Here is a 25,233-nt window from a genome sequence, read left to right as displayed (position 1 = left end):
AGTTCCTGGACAACTTATAGAAAACAAGCTGATATTTGGCCTGCTAGAGACATAGACGCATTGCTTAAAGGTTATTTAAAATGATACTTTTATATCCTGGCCTCAACAGAACAGTGCATCTAAAATATCCCATATATACTGAGTTGTCTATTCTACTTTAATGGGTCTACCTGGAAGAACAGTTTACAATTTCCTTTGACAACACTTTCTTGGATCTCATAAAGATTAGTACATTAACATTATCGAGTAGACAGTTTCCTGTGTGATGCTGTTTTGGAGATTCAGAAATGCCACGCACTAACAGCCCATGGTCCAGTGAAATTGTTAACACTTTGATCATCATTCACTAGGGCCTAGGTACTAATGTGAGTTTGGCAAACACTAACTCATTTGATCTCATATAATCATCCTATGGGGTAGCTATTATTGTTGTGGTGGTGGTTGTTATTATCTTCATTTTACACTTGAGGAAACTGGAGCAAAGGCATATTATGTAACATGCCCAAGGTCACATAGCTAATTAGCAGCAAAGCCAATATTAAACCAGACTTATGATCTGAACTATACTCTACCCTCAACACAGAAATATCACCAGACTGGGAGTTAAAGGAACTAAGTTTGAATCTCAACTTCATCACTAATTATCTATATGAAATATTTATAACTTTACTACTTCCTCATTGTACTTAACGAATAATAACACCCATATCGTGAGGCTGGAAAAATGACATAGATATATGTAAAATCTCTCACTGTGGCTAACTCATACTAGGTGTTCAGTGAATATTATTTTTGCCTAAATTTGATGCTTTTTGATTTTTCCTTAGGATTCCTATTAACTTACAAATAAATTATTGGGATCTGTGATGCTTTTAGTAATAACCCCATTAACACCTGAGAGTAATTTAGTTTAACCAGTTAACTCTAGTCAAGAACAAAGTGTTGAGATGCATTGAAAACAGACAAGCCTATTTGGATGGACCTTGCGCACAAAGTCAGTTTGAGGGCACTGGGCAGACCTGGGCTGGTGGCTGAGGAGCGGTCTGGGCAGCCAGAGGTCCCTGTGAGCTAAAGGGTGGATGACAAGAGAGAAGGGGTGCCGAAGAGAGCACACAAAGGCATGAACCCATTTGACCTAGGGCAGGAGCTTCTTTAATGTCTGCAATTTATGTCATGGCCCGATGCCACATTTGAGTTGGAAGTATTCAGCTACTATCGTGCCAACAGAGGGATTGCTGCAAAAGATGTCTCATGTGTCCTCCCAAAGACATTAATGGTGATAATGCCTTTGAACTATTTGAATACTTTTCCCAATTTTCCATGCAGGCATATAAAGGAAATGTCAGAGAGCGATGCTCAAACACTGGCACTTCCCTCTGGGCTCTGTGTGGGCTCAGCAGCTCAGCCGAGGCACAAGCGCTGCACCACCTCACTTGGCACTGAGCTTGGGGAACACTACACTGGACAGAGACAGCTCTTTAGGCAGAACACAGGTCCATTCCACTGTCCTTCCTGATGGGTATGTCAGGCATTTCCACATGGCGATGAATAGATTTTTCCTGTAATATCCATTGGCAAGTGACAAACCACAGGGCATGGCCTTAGCCGTTACGCATGGAGTCTCATAGAAAACCAGTACATTTATACCATCAATCCATATCAGAAGAGAAAATTCTGGTTTTAGACATTCCCCAGTACTTTCATCCAGGGCCAGAATGGGTCACATGACCCCCTGTCCTCACTACCAGGAAGGCTTGGCGATAGTAATTATATTTTCTCATAACCAGAGTGGAAATAAGTAAGAGAGATGGAATTGGAAATGAACATTGTGCTAGCTAACCCACACAGTCTGCCCGGGCAGGTATGATTATCGTCCCCATGACATAGCTAAAGAAACTGAGTTCAGGACAGGTTAAACATGTTGCACAAGATCTCACAGCTTGCAGGTGGTGAGGCAGGATTTGAATGACAGCAGTCTGTCCAGGGGCTGGGAACTTAGCACTATATTCTGCTGCATCTCCAAATTAGCTCTCCCAGTAATTCTCTTGAGAGCACCCTCTACCTTCCCCTGATGGCTCTATTCATCATTGACAATCATGTATTCATTTGGAGTGATCATTTGTTTAATATCTGCCTGCCCAATTAGATAGTAATCTCTGTGAGAGCTGAAACATTTTTTGTTATGTTTACCCCTACACATGCAGCAATGTGCGTATTTTCTCACAGAGAGCTGGTCAATTAATGAATGAGTGAATTCAGATAACATGCAATTTGATGCTAACCCTATGCTAATCAAGAGCCTGAGGAGCTCAGAGAAGAAGAGTACTCATGAACTGAGTAGAGGGCAGAGAAGGCTGCAAGACCATTGCTAGGCTGGGTCTGGAGGAATGAATTTGGATTTGAGCAACTGGAAGTGAGACGAGGAAGCCCAAGGTAAAACGAGACAAGTGTGCTTGAAAAATAGAAAATTGACCAACTTGAAAAAATTAGAGATTAAGGTATTGAACAATTTATGGAGAATCTTGAAAAAAGGGCAGAGATTCCAATATGAGTTAAGACGAAGAGGTTTTTGTGAATGTAAGCAAAATGTTAACAGTGATTGCTCTGGTAGTTTTATGGATTTGATTGGAGGCCATTAAGAGCTGTCTCAGTAGCTTAAGCAAAGGAAACAATGAAGAAGATCAGACTGGACCACAGCATTGGGATTGAAGGATGAAGATGGAGAAACAGTCATGTCAGGGCAGACACTAGTGGGACTTGAGTCTATGAGGAATATGTAGAAAAATAGATTTAAAGCAACTCCAGGTTTTTGAATTGGTGGGAGCATTTGGGGACAAGTTAGAAATGCAGGGAAGAAGGGTTATGAAGTCAAGTTCAAGGAAACTGAAAGATATCCAAATAAAAAAGGTGCAGAGGGAGTTGGAAGTAGATAACTGAACATAGTTTTTTAAAAATGGTAAAGACTTGGATGTGAACATAGAGAATACATTAAGAAAGAAACAAACTCATAGTCTTGGGTCATGTAATTAATTCAGGTTGAGATGGTAAAAAGACTCAATCATTTCTAATTCCTGTCTTCCCCTCTTCAGTGACCAGCAATGCCAACCTGAGGCCCTCAATGATCTGTGGGACAGAACTCACCCCCTCCTCCAAATTAGCCCGTACAAAACACATGGTGTAAACAATAAATAAACCTTTATTGTGTTAAATCACTGGTGGTCCATATTTAATTTTTCATCATAGTACCCTAGCCTATCTTAACATAATCAAAAACCCATAGCCTGAACTAAGGCAATAGATCTCAATGAGAGGTAAATTTGAGATGCAATGCCCATAAAGTAGTACAAAGCAACGTGCAAAGTTTGTGAATGGAAAGGATGAAGTTGCCATTGTGGTAAAGTTAGACTAATATTCTCCTATAAACAACTGGTGAACAATGAGCTCAAAACCTTGATTTACCTTAGTATTTTTCATCAACATTGATAAGATATGTTTTTAGGAAGGAATTAGAAGGAAAAGTTAATTATTGATTACTCATGTTAAATGTTTATAAACAAAAATGTGACATTCTCCACGTGAATATAAATTGCAAACATGCACAGATAATTTAAATGTTAATTTAATATTGATAAATAAAATGAATATTTCCTTTGGTAACTGATGCAATCTTCATAATTTGTTGTCTTTATTTTATTTTTAGCATGAATTATTAGCATTATGTCTTACCCGTGATTAGTATTTGTTGAATGAATATATGAATAAATGCATATGTAAAAGAATAAACAGAAGATGGAAATGGCTGAAAAATATAAGTAGTTAAAAAAACCTAAGAGAGGATTTATGTATGTATTTCATTTATTCACAGAGGAAACATCTAAAATATCTGTTTTCTAATTTAAGCATATCAAGAAAAATATGTAAAAGTCAATATGTCGGATATTAAGGTGATTTTGTAATTTATGCAATTTTCTAGCATCTTAAATGAGTTTTGACCTGTCTATATGTGATAACAAAGTAATTTGACTCAATAATACTATGAAGTCAAAGGGTTAGATAAATTAACAGTGGTGAGTCTGTAGATTTTTATATAATTATATTGAGTTATTTTTTATATTTAGTATATATTTTTATAAGAGCAACATAAAAATAGTTATAGAACTATGTTGTCGCCGAAACCGGTTTGGCTCAGTGGATAGAGCGTCGGCCTGCGGACTGAAAGGTCCCAGGTTCGATTCCGGTCAAGGGCATGTACCTGGGTTGCGGGCACATCCCCAGTGGGAGATGTGCAGGAGGCGGCTGATCGATGTTTCTCTCCCATCGATGTTTCTGACTCTCTATCTCTCTCTCCCTTCCTCTCTGTAAAAAAATCAATAAAATATATTTAAAAAAAAAAAAGAACTATGTTGTCACAAAAAGTCAGGATAAAGTAGGAGGAGAGAAATTATCCATCTATAAATATCAGGAAAAATTTGCTGATAGTGGGAAATAGATTGAGAAAGGGTGTAATCTGCAGAGATATAATATTAGACTGGACAAAGAATTAAAACATTCATCACTGAAAATCATCCTTCACCTACAGGGATGTAGAATGGTCAACATAATGAATAGCAGTGATATACACTACTTGAGTACTAGGCGAGACCAGCCAAGGCAAGGACAAATACTTCCAATTTATTTCTCATGTGATGTAAGACCCAGGATTGTCACAAATAGAAAATTACCATGAACCTAAAAAACAAAACATATGTTCTTAGGTCTGTGTCTAGTCTGTGTAACCTACCCACATTTCCTGCTGGCCTATAAAAATCAGACAAGGAATCAAGGCACTGAATATATGTATCTATTGTGTGCAATGTGATCTGTGAATTAGAGAATACAATGTGCAATGGGATCCTCTGGTAATTTTTGTGGGAGATAGATAAAATTGGCTACTCATTCTGATGAGCTGCCCCTCCCCTTGTTTGCTTATTTCATTAATTCTACAAATATTTATTAAATGCTTACCATATACTAGGCATTGTGCTAGAAACCAGATGGTCTCTGCTCTCTTGGTGCATATAGTCTAGTAGTTGATGGAATAGGCATAAAATAATTATTTCTAAATTATAATTTTCTGTTAATTGTCCATCTTCCACATTAAGTGAGACATTTTTAGGTGAGAACAATGCCTTATTTATCTTGACGCTTTCAGAAACTAGCAGAGTGCATGACACCTAGTGGAAATACAAGCATGCAAAAACTGTGAGATAACTGAGTGAGTGAAAGGAAGAATGAAAGAAGGAAGCTTGGTGGAAAGGGAAGAATATGGATGATAAAGTTAAGTGAGTTTGGTTAAAAGAGTATGTTTTCAAGTTAACAGAATGCCACCATTTCTTCAGTTAAAATGAGACCTTGAGAAATCAAAACTTCAGAAAAAGTATCTGTTTCCATCAAAAGTTAGCATATACGGTTTTAGAACAATGATCTATTTTCATCAAAGACCAAACATATACTTACACTTCAAGCTGAGTGTCAGGAAACCAATACTTCATTCTGAGCTTCCTGTTAAAATTATCTCACCTGGAGGAATTATGTAATATTTGTATGCCTAGTTTTTTCCACTTATAAACAGTAATAATCTTCCTAGTCATAGGTATACAGGATTAATTGAAACATGCAAAGCACTTCAGCTGAAAAACACTAATTTTCTGCAGGAGCTCAACTGGTATAGGCATTTTGCACTGAGGAATATGATGCAGATATAGTGTTGGATAGACTCAGGAGAGTTACCAGTAGACAGAGTGACTCTTGTAAAGAAATACAATCTAACTTCTTCCCCAACAGCTGGAAATATTGGTCTTATATGAACCTGTGGCTTCATGACCTAAGAAAGCAGGAGTCCTCAGCCATTTCCCAGACTCTGTCTCCTACCTCAGAAAATGTGGGACCTTGGCCAAGCCACCCGAAGCAGCCACAAAGAGGCTGTTTGTTTCAAGCCCGCTGAAATATAATTACAAACGCGCCATAAAATTTCCGCAACTTTGACCTAAAACATTGATTTTGTATTTCTAAAATTACCCTGTGATCTGTATTTACTACATTTCTAATGACATCTTATGTATTGAACATGCAATGCTAATTGGAGAACCACATCCTCATCCTGTACAAGAATCCAAAAGCTACTGTTGCCACAGAGGAACAAACAGCCTTTAGGAAATCAATGAAGGAAGCCATAAAGGGTCATTTGGTCTAGTCCACTGCGCTAAGCAGGTAAATAACTAATCCATCCAAGGCAGAATATGTTCTGGCAGAATCTAATTGATATCAACTATGTTGCTATATTGATGATAATTATAGAAGCCTCCATTTAGTGAGTGCTTATTCTGAGCCAGGGCCCAATCACTTTTCACATTATGTCATTTAATCCTCAAAACAATCATATAAGATAGGTATACTTGTTAATCTCCATTTTATTGATGAGAAAAATGTAGTACATATAAATTAGCTGGACTCCGACTAATTTAATCAGGGATTGAGGAAGAATGGAGGGCAGAGCACAGCCCAGATGTTGCTACAAAAAGGATGCTGATTCCAACCTCTGAAAACTCTACCACTAGATTCCCAGCTCCAACACAGCATCAGAAAAAATCTCTATCTGACCCTGCACCTCATGTGACTTCCTCAAACTTCAGAGCTCTGGGGAGTGGTTGGACTCAGGTCAAGTGTTCCTATATTAGTTGTCAGGAGCCAGGAAAAGTATACATCTATTCAACCCACTTATATTCACTTTGGGCTTTCTTAGTGGGAAATATAGTCTTCCTTTTTTTTTAAATAAAAATCTCCAGATTCCCCAAAATGGCAAACCAATTTAGACAGTGAATGTTACCTACATCACTCTCAACAGTGTATGGGTATGAATATCATTGCACTCTGCTCTTTAGTCATTCCTATACACATAAAAGTCTAACCTACTTATGCTGCAACCCTTCTATTCTGATTCTGAGCAAAATGTCATCCATAAAGACTGGTAGTATGGCTAACAGCAGAAATAAAGCTTCAGCCACCTATTTGTAATATGTTTGTAATCTCAATTTTCAAATGAAAGAATTGAGATAAATGGCTTTTCTGTCATTTTTTTCTGGATCTTTTCTATTCCTCAGTCAAATGGTAATTTATCAAGAATGAATAATAGCATTGCTTCTACCTGGTCATTTCCATATTGGTGAATTACTTCTAAGTTTAATGAATGATCTTATAGCAAATTACTTATTCATTTTTTAAATAATTTATGTTCCTCACTCTATAGATTTATTATTAACTGTTGGGACTTATAAATGTTAACATAGGATGATGCCATCATCCAGCTGCATCAATAATGGGTTGTTTTATTTTTTTAATGATTTTTTTGTACTATTGATTGTAAATGGGTTTGACCTAAAGGGCCTTAATTTTTTTTCCATTAAAAATGAAAGTAAGCAAACACTTAACATGGAATAAAGAACATCCATGCTTGATTGTACCCCAAGGATCTTCATGAAATGAGCTTTATGTTACCAGCCTTATCTGCAATACCAAGCCCTACAATCATCTTTATCACAAACTCACTGTCTTACTCTGCTAAAATGAACCCATATTATAAGTGAAGTCTAAAAAAGGAAACAGTATCATATAGTAAGAAAAAGACCAGAAAACCTCCTAGAAGTCCTTATGTATTGACTTTGAAATAAAAAAGCATCATAAAAGTAAAGCTAGTTGACCAGTGGAAAGAATAAAATACTTGGTAGCTATGAATAGAAAAAGCAGTTCCATTTATGATTAGCTATTTCACTGTGATAAAAGGTTGACTTCAAACAGCCAGAAAAGCTACTCATTCACTTACAGTGTAGGTCTTTGCTTCATTTTCCCTTATTACCATATACCTTTTTTAAAAAGGGAGATAGCAGATAGTAAGTTTAAATTTAGCAGGTAGAAGTTCCTTTCATTTATTCATTAAGACATCAAACATTTATGGAGCAAACATTTACAAGAAAGCACTGAGGTAAACCATGATGGAGGTGTCAATATGGCAGTCTCTGCTTTCAGAAATCGTATAATCTATTAGTAGAAATATAATATGCAAATAATTATATAAGTAGTAAAGATATAACCTCATTATTAAAGACACAGGTAAGAGCTAAGGAATTTAGAGAGGAAAATACTTTAATTCTGAGCAAGGTTTTCATTTTGATTTTTTAAATTAAAATCAAATTCTATATTGTATTGTGAACTGATATTTGTTCTCCTATGGAAACTATTTGGATCTGGGTTATGCATTAACTTGTACTATAAAGCATTAGAAATGATCAATGTGGATAGATGGAAAATCACATAAATTCTAAGGGTCTTAAAAACAATTCTCAAAGGTGAAATCTTGTCCTGCAATCCCTATATTATGACTGCACACCACCACTTTATGGCATGTAAATCTTAGGAGCTATAAGAGAAGGTTATAAATTGCTTGAAGTATTAAGATAGCCAGGTGTCCTTGGGTAGACCTTTCTATGTCTCAGTTTCTCAACTGTAACATTGGGGATTAAGCTCAGGGTCTCAGCGATCCTTTAGAATCTCACATGCTGAGATTCTAAGCCTTTTCACATGGCCATTTTTCATATGACCAATTTTCATTCCATGTATAAATGTTGTTAGGTTACCAGGTCTCCAAAAGGGGACCATATAGAAGTAATTGGATCCCCATGGAAAAGCAATGCTCTTTATATATGTCCCATGCCTCATAAATAGTCTACTATGAGCATTTGTGGTTCCTATACAAAGTAATCAATGACTTGAAATCCCCTTATTTGCCTCAAATAAACACTTTTATTTCTTAGTAGAGATACATGGATTACACTCGTGTGCAGGCAGTTGACACAGAATAGAGAATATAATCTTAAAACACACCACTTCTTTTTTTAAAATTAAATTTTATTGATTTCAGAGAGGAAGGGAGAGGAAGAGAGATAAAAACATCAATGATAAGGGAGAATCATTGATCAGCTGCCTCCTGCAGGTTCCACTGGGGACTGAGCCCACAACCCAGGCATGTGCCCTGACCAGGAATTGAACCGTTTCCTCCTGGTTCATAGATCTGATGCTCAACCACTGAACCACGTTGTCTGGGCCAACACACCACTTCTTGATGAAAATGGTACTTGCATACAAGGGCTAGATGAGTATCAAAATAGCTGAAGGGGCAAGTACATTTTAGTAAAAGGAATTTTAATATAAAATGTAAAGTTCTATTTAATTATGTGAAATATTCTATTCTCTCCACCAAATCCGCAAACTATCTGCAAAGTCTTTGTAAGTACTTTTTGTTTTTGTTGTGTATCTGATGTGGAAAACACAAAAAAGAGGGCTAAATCTCTTATTGAGTTGATGATGTAGAACAACACAGCACAACAATACATGGAGTGGTCAGGTGTTTTCAAAAAGTCTTTTCTTTTTACTTCCTCCTTTCCAATTTTTATGCCTTTTATTTCTTTTTGTTGTCTCATTCCTGTGGCTAGAACTTCCAGGACTATGTTGAATAAGAGTAGTGAAAGAGGATATCCCTGTCTTATTCCTGTTCTTAGGGGAAATGGTTTCAGTTTTTGCCCATTCAGTAAGATGTTGGCTTTAGGTGTGTCATATATGACCTTTATTATATTCAAGTGTGATCCCTCTATTCCCATTTTGCTGAGTTTTTATCAAATATGGGTATTGGATTTTGTCGAATACTTTTTCTGAATCTATTGATATGATCATGTGACTTTTTCTTTTAATTTGTTTATGTGATGTATCGTATTTATTGATTTGTGAGTATTATACTAAAATTGCATCTCCAGAATAAATCCTGAATCCGATTTGCTAAGTTTTTGTTGAGGATTTCAGCATCTATATTCATCAGGGATATTGGCCTGTAATTCTCTTTCTTTGTAGTGTCTTTATCTGGTTTTTGAATTAGGATAATACTGACCTCATAAAAAGATCTTGGAAGTGTTCATTCCTCTATGATTTTTTTGAATAGTTTGAGGAGGACAGGTGTTCATTCTTCTTTGAATGTTTGGTAAAACTCCCCTGTGAAGCCATCTGGACCAGGGCTTTTGTTTGCTGGGAGTTTTTTGTTTATTGCTTCTATTTCATCTGCTGTTGTTAGCCTATTCAGGTTTTTGATTCTTCCTGATTCAGTTTTGGGAGATTGTATTTTAATTTGTCCATTTCATCCATATTGACCAGCTTGTTGGCATATAGTTGTTCATAGTATTTTCTTACACTCATTTATATTTCTGTGGTGTCAATTGTTTCTTCTCTTTTTGTTTCTTAATGTGTCTGACTAACAATTCATAAATCTTGTTTATATTTCAAATAAACAGCTCTGGGTTTTATTGATTGTGTGTGTGTGTGTGTGTGTGTGTGTCTAAGTCATTTATTTCTGCATTGATCTTCATTATTTTCTTCCTTACTTACTTTGGAATTTTCTTGTTGTTTTCTTTCTAATTCTTTAAGTTGTAGGGTTATGTAGTTTATTAGCAATTTTTCTTGTTTTGTGATGTAAGCTTGTAGTGCTATAAACTTCCCTCTTAAGACTGCTTTTGCTGTGTCACAAAGATTTGGGGTTTTTGTTCATTTTCATTTTTTTTCCAGGAAGTTTTTTATTTATTTCTTGATCTCATTGGTAACCCAGTCATTACTTAATAACATGCTAGTTAGCCTCCAAGTGTTTGAGTTTTTTTCCATGTGCTTTTACTGTAGTTGATTTCTAATTTCATCCCACTGTGATCTGAGTAGATGTGTGATATGATTTCAATCTTCCTGAACTTGTAGAGACTTGTTTTGTGTTCTAACATGTGGTCTATCTTTGAGAATGACCCATGTGCCTTGAGAAGAATGTATATTCAGGAAGTCTTTTAATAGCAGTCCTACTTTCTACTTTATATTATGTACAGTCTTTGTTCTCTTACATTTAAACTACAAAAGGGAGGAACCTATTCCTGATTTATCTTATATCTTAATGCTGTCTGCACCACTGATACTAATAAGATAGTAGGTACCCAATAAATATTGCCTGAATGTTTCATTAGACATAGATATATCTAAGCGAAGAGAAGCAGTTAATTCCCCTGTTGACAACCCAATCTAAATATATAATTCTCATAAAATAGACTCTAGAAGTCTCAATCCTTTTGGTTGTCTTTGATATATTTTATGTCTTTGAAACTTGTCTTCTGTTTATCTTTTATTGTATGTTTATCAGATTTGTCTATCAGACACTGACGCCTTAAGGCTTGGGGTGTTTCTTCTATGTGACTCAAATTCAGAGATTGACACTGAACAAAAGGACTTTGGATGCTGATGCAATACTGGTGATCTTAATACTAATAATACCACTTGTCCGAATAAGTAATACAATTAATGGCATGTTTATTGTTTATTTTTCCCTAGTTCCTCTCTCCCTCTGATGATATGAAAACATTATTTTTGCTTGAAGAAAACAGGTATGAAATAAGTTTACCTTTAATTTTGTGGGTTATGTAGGTTAAAGATATTTTTTAAAACTATATTAGTAATAAGGCAAAGACATACTGATTATTTGACATGTTGACAGAAATTTTGATTCACATTTGGAACTTTTCTGTGCTCCAAGTTGATTGTAATTTATGAAGATGCATAACAGCACATGTTCCTCTCAATCTGGGTTATCTATCAAAAAGATATGTCTGTAAATTTCATTATCATTTCTCAGGAGACAGAAAACAAACATTATATATTAACTCTCTGATTCCTCTAGATCAAGGTGAAGTTATCCTTCTTTCGCCAAATGAGTCTGTTTATCCACTATCCCCAGGGACAACCAATAGTTTCATGTAGAAGTATCACTTTTTATTTCTCATTTCTTGAGATGATCAGATCACTGGTCAAGAAAAAACATTATTAACAGTGAAGTTAGAGTATGTCAGGCTTCATAAGGAATTGATCAATATATCTTACTTGTTCTAGCTATGTAATGAGGAAAGAAAAGGGAGAGATATATAACTGGGATTTGTCCTGAACATTAAGGTCATAAACTTCTGTATTTTCCAAAGGTTGAGACAACAGACTAATGTAGAAAATGAACATCTGTCTAAGAATTTAAATTGGAGAATGTTATACAGAGTCATGATTTTAAAACTCCTCACAATTCCATTTTGGTTAAGGGTAGAAATATAGGTAGATAAATGGCTCTTTTCTTTAAGAAAACATATTGAGCATGATATTTCCATAAGATAAAAGAAAAAGAAGAGGGGTTAAGTTTATTACAAAATAAAGTATCTTTTCATTTTAAGATGGCAGTTTTTAACATCTATACTTCCTTCCCTCTCATTTTTTATTAAATTAACATTAAGACCTTGAAGGTTAATGTATATAACAAAGAACTCTGGCAGGGATAAAAATAACACAAGGAGAAGGTGCCCAGAGTTGTAATTCCCAAAACAGTGTATAGGGCACAGGTTTTGTCAGGTAGATGGCATACTCTGAAGGATCAAAACAAAATTATCTTACTCAGAGCAGAAGACTAAGATAAAAGGGTTAGCTACAGAAGTGCTTCAAAACCCATTTGATTCCTCCACTCTATCCCAGTCTAGCTAATCTGTCACACCTAAGGCAGGGAGGTGAGAGGGTGCAACTGAAAAGCACAAGTTCATAGTCCAAAGTTATAAGCTTACTAGAAGATTAAAATCATAGGAAGATAAAATGCTTTTTCTCTCCCCATACGTCAACACCACATTACTGAGGATCCCCTTACAGCAGTTCCTTTTACCAAGTATATAAGACTTATTATAAAAAAAAAATTATCAGACATACTAAACAGCAAAACCACAAGTAGAAAAGAAAGAACAGGCATCAGAACCAGACTCAGAAATGTCAGAGATATTGGAATGATCAGATCAAGAATTGAAAGCAACTATGACTAAAATGCTAAGGGCTCTAATGAATAAAGCAGACAGCATGCAGAAATGATGGGAAATATAAGTAGAGAGATGGAAATGCTAATAAAGAACCAAAAGGAAATGCTGAAAATCCAAAACACTGTATCAGAGATAAAGAATACCTTTTTTGGCTTATTAGTAGATATGACATGGAATCTCTGAGTTTTAGGATCTCAATAGAAAACTCCAAAACTGAAAGGCAAAGAAAACAATGACTGAAAAACAAAAGATTAGAATATTCAAAAACTTTAGGACAGCTAAAAATAGTGTAACATATGTATAATGAGAATATCAGGAAGGGAAGAAAGGAACAGAATAAATATTTGAAATAATAATGACTGAGAATTTTCCTAAATTAATGTCAGACACCAAACCACAGATCCAGAAAGCTGAGAAAACACCAAGCAGGATAAATGGGAGGAAAATATCATTTTCAAACTACAGAAAGTGAAAGATAAAAAAAAAACTACCTATCATTAAGAATTAAGAACAAATATTAAGAATTATTTCTGACTTCTCCTCTGAATCCAGGTAAACAAGTTGAGAATGGAGTGAGTGAAATATTTAAGAGTTGAAGAGGAAAAAAACAGCAACCTAGAATTCTGTAGCCTGAGAAATTATCCTTCAAAAATGAAAGAAAAATAAATCTTTCTCAGACAAACAAAAATTGAGGGACTTTGTTGCCAGTAGACCTGCCTTGCAAGAAATTTTAAAAAGTTCTTTGAAAAGGAGAAAAATGTGTCAGAAACTCAGATCTACATAAATAGGGAAGAGTATCAGAGAAGGAATCTATATATATAAAGAGGTAATATGCTAATTGTCCATTATGGTGTCCCAGTAACAACCAATCTGCATGTTAACAGACCAGCAGGGGCACGCACAGCAGTGGGTTTTGTGTGAGGCTCACTTCCCTGCCCCCGGCCTCGGACTCCTCTTTTTCTCCCAGGTGTACTACCTGACAAACACCCCAGTGACTGTGCCCTGATTGAGAGCACTCTGCCCGGGATGCCACCAACCACCCCCCTCCCCCCAGGTGGGGAAAGCCGAGGGGCCACACCCGCACAGCAGAAGGCTGGTTCTCAGAGTGCAGTCGGCAGATGCCAACCAGGGGCTGTGTGCATCGGCAGTGACCCCCAGGAGTTGTCACACACACAAATCTAGAGGGTGTGGACCCAACACCACAAGGTAAGGCCGGGGCACGACAACAGAGAGTGCACAGGCGACACTCACACCCCAGGGAAGCTGCAGTGTCTTTCTCCAGCCATCCATTCATGCATGTGCCCAACCCGGATGGGGGCTTGCATCCTGGGTGGAACGCCTCCCCCCACCCCCTCCCCAGGACAAGCTGGGCCCCACCATGCCTGCGCAAGCACACCTGTCGCCTGTGAATTCCGGAGGGGAGCGGACAGAGAGCTGCAAGAGGTGTGGGAACCCGCATGCTAGGGGGCGGGAAAGGCCTCTGTCCCCCACCCTTCAGTACCCAATGGGAGAAAAGCTTCGTGTGCGCATGAATACACATGCACAAGCACGTAATGCAGTGGTCTCTGCGATGGATGGTGGCCCAGGCAGGCTGGACCCTCCCCCAACTCGGAGTGGGGAGGCGCAGGCCACGGTAAGCAAGACACAGCTGCTTCGTCTCTTGGTCCCTCAAAGCCAGTGCGAAAGAGGCCCGAGTGCCCCAACAGCGGCGGCTACAGGTCCCAGAGAGGAAAGCAGTCAGTACTAAGGACGAAAAGCATAGAATTTTTAATTAGCCTGTAAAAAGAGTAAGAGTGAGGGAGGAGGGGGGAAGATGGGGAAGAAGAGAAGGAGGGAGGGAAGAACTTTATAAAAGAGTCACTAGAGAACAGAGTTAAAGAGGATGTATGAGTGAACTGTAGGAGCTACAATGAAAATCAAGTATAGTTGTGTACTGGGGACAGATTTTAAAAGTAGGAGTCAGAAAAGAAAAAAGATAAATGATAGTGACTAATTAGGCAGGTAGATAGATATTAAAACAGTGGAAGTAAGTAGAGAAGAGTGTATGGAAAAGGTAGGATGAGAGAGAAAGAGGGTGGGAAGGAACGTTTTAAAGGGGAACTGGCAGAGCTTAAAAAGAGAATGGGAAGAAGGAAGAAATGGGGCAGGGAGCAAAGCAGGTCCAAGGGAGGAAGTGAAGAAAAAAATTAAGGTGGGAAGGAAGGAAAAGGGGAGGGAGTGCAGGGGTAAAGATAAAGGAAAGAAGGAATGTGGGGAGAGAGGCAGTGTAGGAGAAAGATGAGAATAAGGATGATGGAACAGAAGTAGGAAATAAGGAGAAAAGAAAAGTTTATAAATGATGAGTCAATAGGAAAAAGTATTACATAAAGGAGAGAAAAATTGTGTAAGAGGGAGAAGCCAATAAGGAAGTCAAATACAATTGTGTATGAAGGGGATAAGATATTTTTTAAAAAGTTAATACGGGTGCCCAGGCTGGCAGGGGAGGGCAGTTAGTGCTGACCAAGCCAGCAGGGGAGGGCAGTTAGGGGGATCAGGCCAGGAGGCAGAGTAGTTAGGGCAGGCAGGCAGGTGAGTGGTTGGGAGCCGGAGGTCCTGGATTGCGAGAGGGATGTCCAACTGCCAGTTTAGGCCCAATCCCACAGGGCCTAAACTGGCAGTTGGACATCCCCCGAGGGCTCCCACATTGGAGAGGGTACAGGTCGGGCTGAGGGACCCCCGCTTCATGCACAAATTTTGTGGATCAGGCCTCTAGTAAATCAATAATAAACCATTGTTTCTAGAAACAATGAGTGGGTAATAAAATATTCTGCATATATAGACTCTCACATAACTAATTGTTCAAAGGCTAAGAATGAGTCCTAGTGGCAATCATTGTTATTTAAAAACTAGAGGCCTGATGAACAAAAATTTGTGCACTTGGGGCGTCCCTCAGCCTGGACTATGCCCTCTTGCAGTCTGGGACCCATCAGAGGATGTCCACCAGCTGGCTTAGGCCTGCTCCCTGGGGATCTGGCCCAAACTGGTAGTCAGACATCCCTCTGGCTGCCCAGCAGCCCTCGGGGGATGTCCACTTGCCAGCGGGGAGCAGGCCTAAGCTGCAGTCGGACATCCTAAGTGCTGCTGAGGAGGCAGGGGAGGCTCCCACCACCACCGCTGTGCCGGCAGCCATCAGCCTGGCTTGTGGCTGAGCAGATCTTGTCAGGGCCAGCCTGACAGGGTTGAGCCGGGCTGAGGCAGGGAGGTGGGAATTGAGAAAAGAAAGAAAGACAGGAAAGCGGGGTCGGGAGGACCCCAGTTCTCTTGATGAACTGAAGCGAGTTTATTAGCTATACAATCCTATTTATACACAACACACTGAATCGGAGGTCTGTCAAGAGGAATGTATTCTTTGTTCCTCTTAATCTCTAAGGGAGAGATACAGCAGAAGGACAAGTTCTCAGTACAGCATATCTCAGTAAATAGTTATAGACTTCTTGGCAAGCTATGAAAGGCTGTTCTCATTCTACAAATGTTACTCCCATTCTACTGATAATCGCCATCCACACAAGTCTGGGAAAACTGTGTGGGTAAGGGTCCCAGCCTCGCTAGCCCCTGCAGGTGCAAGGACCTTTCCAGCTTACATCTGGCCCCCAACATATCCCCCTTCTTTGTTTTTTAGGCGAAGTTCATGTTTCAGTGTCCGACAGTTTTTTATGTGTACATGTCAGCAGTAATATTTCAGTTCTGGATGGTGGACAAATGGTGGCAATGCAGGTCCGACCCTCTCTGGTTGGGTCCTGGGCAACTTGCAGCGATGCACAGCTGCTGACTGCTAGCATGATAAGGTGTCTTCACCATCTTTATTTCTGGACTGCTTCTCTTCTCATTGTCTCATGGGGCCACTGCTATTCTGTGGCTGGAGCAGTCCTGATAATTCCTCTCTGTTGCAGGAATCCACATGGTCTTGGAGTTGTTTTCTGAAAATATACAAATGTATTCTCGACCAAAGGTTAATAAAGGAATCATATCTATAATTTAGACTTGGGATTCTTTTAATTTTTGTCCAAACGATTTTCCTTTGGCTTATTTTGACACCACGTATGTTTTTCATGGGTGTCTTGCTATTAGCATTATAAATGAAAAAATTAATTTTCAAGTAAAAATATTAAAGCAATTAAGGCATTTACTTAACAGGTTATCATTTACTTAACAGGTTATTATTCCACTATCCCCCCTTTTTTTATTTTTTAATATTAGGAGGTTTTAGGAAATTTTTTAGTGTAGTCTTGATAACTTTTAATTTTAATTTTTTGTATAAAAATATGACTGCTTTAGGTTTATAGTATGTTAAGCAAATTCATTTGTCCATGAAATGAAAATTTTGGCTAATACTTTATGAATAATTACTTATATTAATTAGTAAAATTTAATTAATCTGAAAACTTGACTACTATTTTACTGTTAAATTTAATACTTTAATAACAATCTTAGTTTATACTGTAAATATTAATGGAAAGGATTATTTTGCATCCTTGAGAAGACCCTGAGCATTCCTGGTGTTAAGCTAGATTTATATATAGGGTAGTTGCTGTTAGCCAAGTCTCTGTTATCTGGGTACCGATTTCGGCTGGTTTAAGTCTCTTTCTGTTATCTGGGTCCCGATCTGAGCTGGGCATGGGAAGCGCAGCAGCCATGGGGGCAGGAGACCTCCCTCAGAAGGGGCAAGTGTTCAAGCCCCTGCATAGTTGGGGTGGTGAGGATCTCTGCCCCACCTCTGTTGACCCCCAAGTTCTCCCCTGAGGCCCCCTGCGACTGTGCCTGTCTTAGGTTGCCCCTCCCAGAGGGGTCTTACCCGTCGTTGACTAACCAGCCATCCTCCGGGCCAAGCAGGGTGATGTGAGGTTTAGTTTTGTCTCCTTGGTAGCATATGCCCCTGTGGCCTCCATGCCCAGTAACTGCCTTTGGATCCCCTTGCCTGCTGGCGGGGCCCCGGCATTGATCATGAGGAACCCAGGTTTCTTCTCTAGAGAGGGCCCAGCTTATGCCATTGGGCAAGAGACAGATCTATGGTACTAGCCACTATGAGGCTTCAACCTCAGTATGAACAGAGAGTTTAGGTAACAGCTGTGGGCAATTGGAAGAGAGACCCCCTTGGCAAAAAGGGCAAGAGAGGTCAATATAGAATGCTTAAGTGCCTTCCCAGGGGGCCTTCCACACAGTGGAAGGGATAAAATCCTTTTATGTTTTTATTAAATTGCTGCCAAACAATTAGTTTGTAAGCTTGTTTGGAATAAATGTTAATATGCTGTTGTAAAATATTAATAATTATTAATGAGCTTTTGTTATTTTAAATTATATCTTAAAATTCTACTGCTGTATTTTAAGAAATATTAAATAAGATAACTTGTTTTGCCCTTTCTTAGAGGCAAAAACTTAAAATATATATTTATTAATATTTATTTTATAAAGCTTTCTATGTGATTTTAAGTATATTAAATTGACTTTATTAAAAAATCATTTAAGAAAAGAGAATAAACTTTTGAAAACATTTCAGGGCCCATGAAATGTCCTAAAGTCATTCCTTGATTATAGTTTTGAAATCTAACGTAAAAAACTATTAAATATATATGTGTATATATAATTTAAAGATTATATACCTTTTATAATTATTAAGAGATAACAATTAAATTAAAACTGATCTTTGTATTTAAAAATTTTGATTGGGATTATAGAATTTATCCTCTTTTTTCAATTAGATAAATGTTGAAATTTTATTATAATTATATGATTTCTCCCAATTTATGTAACCAGAACTTTAGACTCTTAGCTGGCAAGTTAAATATTTAGTATTTCTTAATCAGTAACATTTTTAAGAATAAACTTCAAAAATACATGACATAATCAATAGATTTAATTCTATCCTCTAGATTTTTTGTGAGGGACATTTAGATTAATATTTTAGCATTTTGTTATTTCAGAATATCTAATTTAATTTAGTAAACTCCTAAGCCTTGGGGTGCTATTCACTGAAAACAGGTAACCATTAAAATGCAAATTAGTTACATTCTTTCTACCAAGGATGGGAAACTGGGAAGCAAGCCTCTCTTTAAAAGTTGTCACTGGCAGGAAATTTTTGGCCTACCTGCTCTGTTGGGGGAAGGGAGGCTAGCCCTTCCTCTATTAGAAACTGCTTTGGGAAGCCAGCCTTAATTAAAGGGCGTAGCTGTCTTTTACCTGGGCTACTTAGATTTTTATAATTAATATATTTTAATAATTCTTGAGATTTAAATTCAATTTATTATTTTAAGGCATATTCTTTAGCAAATTCTTTTAACAGAGACAATTTTACTGACTTTCCTTTTTGGCCTTGAAATTAACCTTTTAATATTCTTTATTAGTATTTAAAAACTGTTCTTTATTATGGAAATGCCAATCCTGCTGCTAGAATCTAGCCAGCATCTTTTTTCCTTTGGGTTAAATTTTGCCATCTTTCTTAGGAAATAATCAGTCTTGGGTTTTATTTTGTATATTTGTAAAGAGATTTTAGCTTGAAACTCTATCTAAATGTCCAAAATTGGACGTTGCGCGCCTTAGCTCCAAGCCAGTTTTCTCTTTACACATGTACAGAAATCCCAGACGTATTTTTAAATTTCAGATCCGGTGGCATTTGCTGTAGCTGTATCAGAAATGCAAGGAAATCATCATTTCTTCTCTATGTGGGAGGTTTTAAATCTAATGATATTTTGTTTATTTCAGTAGGCAAGGGCAGCACCCAGGGCAGACAGAATGTCTTATTCCTATGGATCCAAGGTCCAGCCCAGCACTCCCAGGGGTTGCTCGGAATAGCTCTTGTATCTATTTTGCTCTCTGGGGCAGACTGGGTGCTGTGCAGCCTGCTGGCCTTGAGACGGCATAGGGACAGGAGGGTAAATAGACAATGCCCCTGTTATTTGCCGTGGCTGGGCTGGCCCCTTTTGGTAGTTTCCCGACTGGTGTTGAGGCAAAGAATGTCCCTGGATATCTGTCTTAGATTTACACTCATTTGCCCAATGTTTTCCTTTTTTACATTTAGGGCATAGTCCAGGTTGTTTGGGACCTCTGCCATTTCCTTTATTAACCCCTTTATTAGAAGGACACTGTGTTGCTATGTGTCCTGTTCCTCCACAAGTGTAACACTTGTATGTTTGACTTTTCCCTGTGCTAAATTGTTGCTGAAGAATTCCTTCAATGGTGGTTCCCTTTAATGCAGCCGCAATGGCAACTCCTTGTATATATGAGGGACCAATATCTGCGCAGATGCGGATATAATCTGAGAGAGTCCCCTGTCTTTGATAGGGCCGCAGTGCAGCTTGGCAGGCAGTGTTGGCGTTTTCATATGCCAACTGTTTAACTATCAACATGCCAGCCTCTCCATCCACCACGACTCGGCCAACAGCCTGTAATAGCCGAGAGACAAAATCCTGGTACTTTTCATCTGGCCCTTGAATAATTTTTGAGAGCTCCTCTGTTTTCTGACCAGAGGTGGGTAACTTTTTCCAGGCTCTGACCCCAGCTCCATGAATCTGTCCATAAGCTTCCTGGGGGTATTGAATTTGATTGTGGGTATCAGCATAGACTCCTTCCCCTACCAGCATTTCATAAGAAATATTAATCTGGGCCGCTCGATTACGAGAAGCTTGTTCCTTCGCCTTTTCATCATATTCTGATTTCCACAAGAGATAATCCCCTCCTGATAAACAAGCCTTGGCAATAGCTCTCCAATCATTAGGTGGGAGAGCCTCTGAGGCCATCGTTTCCAAGATGGTTAAAGTATAAGGGGAAGTGGGCCCATACTGAGCACAGGCTGTTTTTAACTCTTTTAAGGTTTTAAAAGGAAGCGGGTCATAAGCACGCTCACGCTGTCCCGTGTGAGGGTTCACCTGTTCCATAACAGGGAAGGCATGAATGCCCAATTCCTCACCACACTTGCGTGCCTCCTGCAAGGCCATCTGGAGAGGGGAAAGTGGAACTGGTGCTGCATAAGGCAGCTGAGAGCGGCGGGAACGGCCCCCGCGGCTTCTCTTTTTCTTGCCAACAAGCTTTAATGTTTCTAAAAAGCATTCCAACACATCTTCTATATCACTACCCTCTTTAGTTCCAGCAGAAAAATATTCTTCCTCCTCTTTTGCCTGAACAACACCTGTATTATCATCATGACAAAGAGCAGCAGCTTCCTCAAAATCCTCCTCATCTTGAGGAGTTAAATTGTCTTTAAAAGTTACATTATTTCTTTTTAATATACTGTCTTTTTTAGACACCTGTTTTGTGCTATCACGTTGCTTCTCCTTTTTTTCTGGCTTAAGAGACGGTTGATTATGGTCATGCCTGGGATCTAAATAATCCCGTATTAAATTGGATAAGGAAATGCAGACCTCCTGAATGAATTTTAAAAAATTTTCTACTTGCTTGTCATTAACCTTAGTTCTTCTACTATTGAACATAAACTTTAACATTTGCCCATAAAGGGCATTTTCTCTAGATTCTAATTGCCCCATGCTTTACTCCCGATTATCAAAAAATTGCTCCTCCGTTACCTTAATGAGTGCACTCTTTATCCGGAGGAGATCCTCACGTCGTCTCTCCAAGCCCGACGGAGTTCCTCACCTTCTTTTTCCCAGTTCCTCAGTCCCTTAGCTCGGGCGCCAGATCTGTCAGGGCCAGCCTGACAGGGTTGAGCCGGGCTGAGGCAGGGAGGTGGGAATTGAGAAAAGAAAGAAAGACAGGAAAGCGGGGTCGGGAGGACCCCAGTTCTCTTGATGAACTGAAGCGAGTTTATTAGCTATACAATCCTATTTATACACAACACACTGAATCGGAGGTCTGTCAAGAGGAATGTATTCTTTGTTCCTCTTAATCTCTAAGGGAGAGATACAGCAGAAGGACAAGTTCTCAGTACAGCATATCTCAGTAAATAGTTATAGACTTCTTGGCAAGCTATGAAAGGCTGTTCTCATTCTACAAATGTTACTCCCATTCTACTGATAATCGCCATCCACACAAGTCTGGGAAAACTGTGTGGGTAAGGGTCCCAGCCTCGCTAGCCCCTGCAGGTGCAAGGACCTTTCCAGCTTACATCTGGCCCCCAACAGATCTCTTCCTGTGGAAGCACACTGACCACGAGGGGGCAGCTCCTGCATTAAGTGTCTGCCCCCTGGTGGTCAGTGTGTGTCATAGTGACCAGTCATTCCCAGTCATTCTGCTGTTAGGGTCAGTTTGCATATTACCCTTTTACTATATAGGATAGAGGCTTGGTGCATGGGTGGGGGCCAGCTGGTTTGCCCTGAAGGGTGTCCCGGATCAGAGTGGAGGTCCCACTGGGGTGCCTGGCCAGCCTGGGTAAGGGGCTGATGGCTGTTTTCAGGCTGGCCACACCCCCTTTAGGGTGGAGGGTCCCCACTTGGGTGCCTGGCCAGTCTGGGTTAGGGGCTCAGGGCCGTTTTCAGGCTGGCCAAGCCCCCTGGCGATGGAAGCTCCCAGCCTCTCCTTTTTTTTTTTTTTGTTTTTGATTATTCTGGGATTTATTTACCTTCTATAATTGAAACTTTGTAGCCTTGAGAGGAGCTCAGAGCTGGCCAGGGCAGGCGGGAGGGAAGCCTCCTGCTCACTCCAGATCTGTGGCTACGGCCAGCTGAAAGCAAGTATCTGGGGTTTACTTACCTTCTATAATTGAAACTTTGTTGCTTTGAGTGGAGTTCAGAGCCTGACACAGCAGGTGGGAAGCTTGGCTTCCTCCATTGTTGGGGCAACCAAGCCTCCTGCTTGCTCCAGCTCTGTGGCTGCCAGCCGTCCTCTTGGTTGGGTTAATTTGTATATAGGCACTCTGATTGGCTGGTGGGCATGGCTTAAGGTGTAGCGAAGGTACGGTCAATTGGCATGTTTATTTTTTATTAGTGTAGATACTGTGTTGAAATTTTGATCAGTCAAACTTGGAAAGCATGTGCAGATATATATATATATATTCTTTGTTTCCCATACAGTTAGGCTCATTTTAGCTATTAAATTTTGTATGTTGTATACTAAAAATGATTAAATAATAATCAAAGATAACAAGTATAGCATATACATATTTAAGCCTGTTCAAAAAGCAAGAAAGGACTAAGACAAACAAATGTCAAAAAACAGCTCTTAAAATAAGTTTCTACAGAACAGAATAAAATTCCAGACCTAAGACATTTCCAAGAATTCAAATGAAATTAAAGAAAATACCAGGTCTATAAAATAAAAGATTATAGTAGAGATTTAAGGATTAAAAAAAGCAATGAGGAAACATTAGATTAGGCAATGAAAAATAATTTGGCAGAACTTAAGAGGGAAAATGCAAATAGTAAAACTGTCACAAAATGAAGCCCACATTGGAAGCAGCAAAACAGAATGAGAGTGACATAGAAGAAAATCTTAACAGAAGTGAAACACAATCAAAGAATTTCTACAGAAAATGGCATGAATCTAGTACAGATTCAACCTAGGAATACTTGGTATCTCACAAAGGTGAGGAAAAAAATAATGAAATAGGTTTTTTATTTATTTTTAATTTAAAAAATCTTCAGAAACTAAAGATGATTGAATCCGCAATTTAAGCCCTGCTGTCGTGGCTCAGTGGTTGAGCATGGACCTATGAACCAGGAGGTTAGGGTTCAATTCTTGGTCAGGGCACATGCTTGGGTTGAGGGCTCAGTTCCCAGTAGGGGCCATGCAGGAGGCAGCCAATCAATGATTCTCTCTCATCATTGATGTTTCTGTCTCTCTCTCCCTCTTCCTTCCTCTCTGAAATCAATGAAAAAAAATATATATTTTTAAAAAATGAATGTGCAATTTAAGAATCACTTGGTGTTTCAGGAAAAACAAATTTTACTATATAACTAACAACTAGACCTAATAATAAAACTATTAGACTTAGCATATAAAGAAACAATCTTGAAAATCAAAGCAAGGAAATCAAGACACATTAATGGGGGAAATAATCAGACAGTTCTCAGAATGGCTTACAGCAGTTAAGCTATAGACATGAAGCCCAAGGAAATAAATAGGTCCTTAATATACCTCACCAAAATATGACTCAAGTATAAAATAGACATTTTTAGCTTACATGAATTTAGAGTCATAGTTTGCATAAGTCTGTCTTGAGAAAGAACTGGATTTCTTTGCCTAATGAAAAGGTGAATTAATAGAATTTGGTAGCTGCTTTCACCACAGTGCAACCCTGCAGATGCCACAAAAGTGAAAAGGAGACTGATGGGAGTGAGAAAATATCCTAGAAGACTTGATAATTCTCTGGGGAAAATAGGAGGAGCCTGGGTTCTGGCACATATGCCAAGGGGCAGGAATGGGAATCCAGAGTGAGAAGGCTAGGAGCCACATTTGGAGATAGACAGCAATAAGAGTCATTCTTTGTTATGTCTCTTTGCATCACTCTAGCACATTGTTGAGCACTCCATGGCTTGAGTGTGATATTTCAAAAAAGCAATGTAAAATAGGATCCACAGTCATATGAGCCTAGCAGCAGCCTGGAATGACAGGGCAACTTGAGGAGCAGTGTTCTGGCCCAGGTAGGGATAGAGAAGAGCAAGTGCAGCCTCACGGTAGACCCTGAGCATTCCCTCTCCTTGGGAAATACCTTAAGGAGTAGATGATTGCAACTCACGGAGCCAGCATTTGGGAAAGTACAATGATGGAGTTGAAGGTATAAGGTGATTTCCTAGGGCACAGAGATATTGCAGGGGAGGGAAATGAGAGTGGTCCACCTTGAAGGACTACAACAGCAAAGAAACTTCTCCCTTATGAAATATCCCAGGAGAGATACAATCCAGTATTTTGCCAGAAACCCCACCCCCTCAAAAAATAAAAACAAAAACAAACAAACAAAAACCTTACTATATCCCAGGAAAATGATCTCATGAGGAAATATAATAAGATATTTAAACTGTTCTTTTAAAAATTCAATAAATTTTAAAAATTTATAACAGACAAAGAAAAAATAATATATCAGAGAGAAGAATTTAAATACGTGTAATAAGTGTCTTCAAAGAGATAAGGGAAGATATTGGAGATAAGATACAGAAATGGTTCATCAATTGGGGAAACCAAATGGAGTTACTGAATATGAAAAATAAAATGCCCTAACCGGTTTGGCTCAGTGGATAGAGCGTTGACCTGCGGATTGAAGGGTCCTGGGTTCAATTCCGGTCAAGGGCATGTACCTTGGTTGCAGGCAACATTCCCAGTGGGGTGTGTGCAGGAGGCAGCTGATCAATGTTTCTCTCATTGATGTTTC

Source organism: Myotis nattereri (genome assembly GCF_964212035.1).
Source record: "Myotis nattereri genome assembly, chromosome: 3".
Taxonomy (NCBI): domain Eukaryota; kingdom Metazoa; phylum Chordata; class Mammalia; order Chiroptera; family Vespertilionidae; genus Myotis; species Myotis nattereri.
This window is presented reverse-complemented; position numbering follows the sequence as displayed.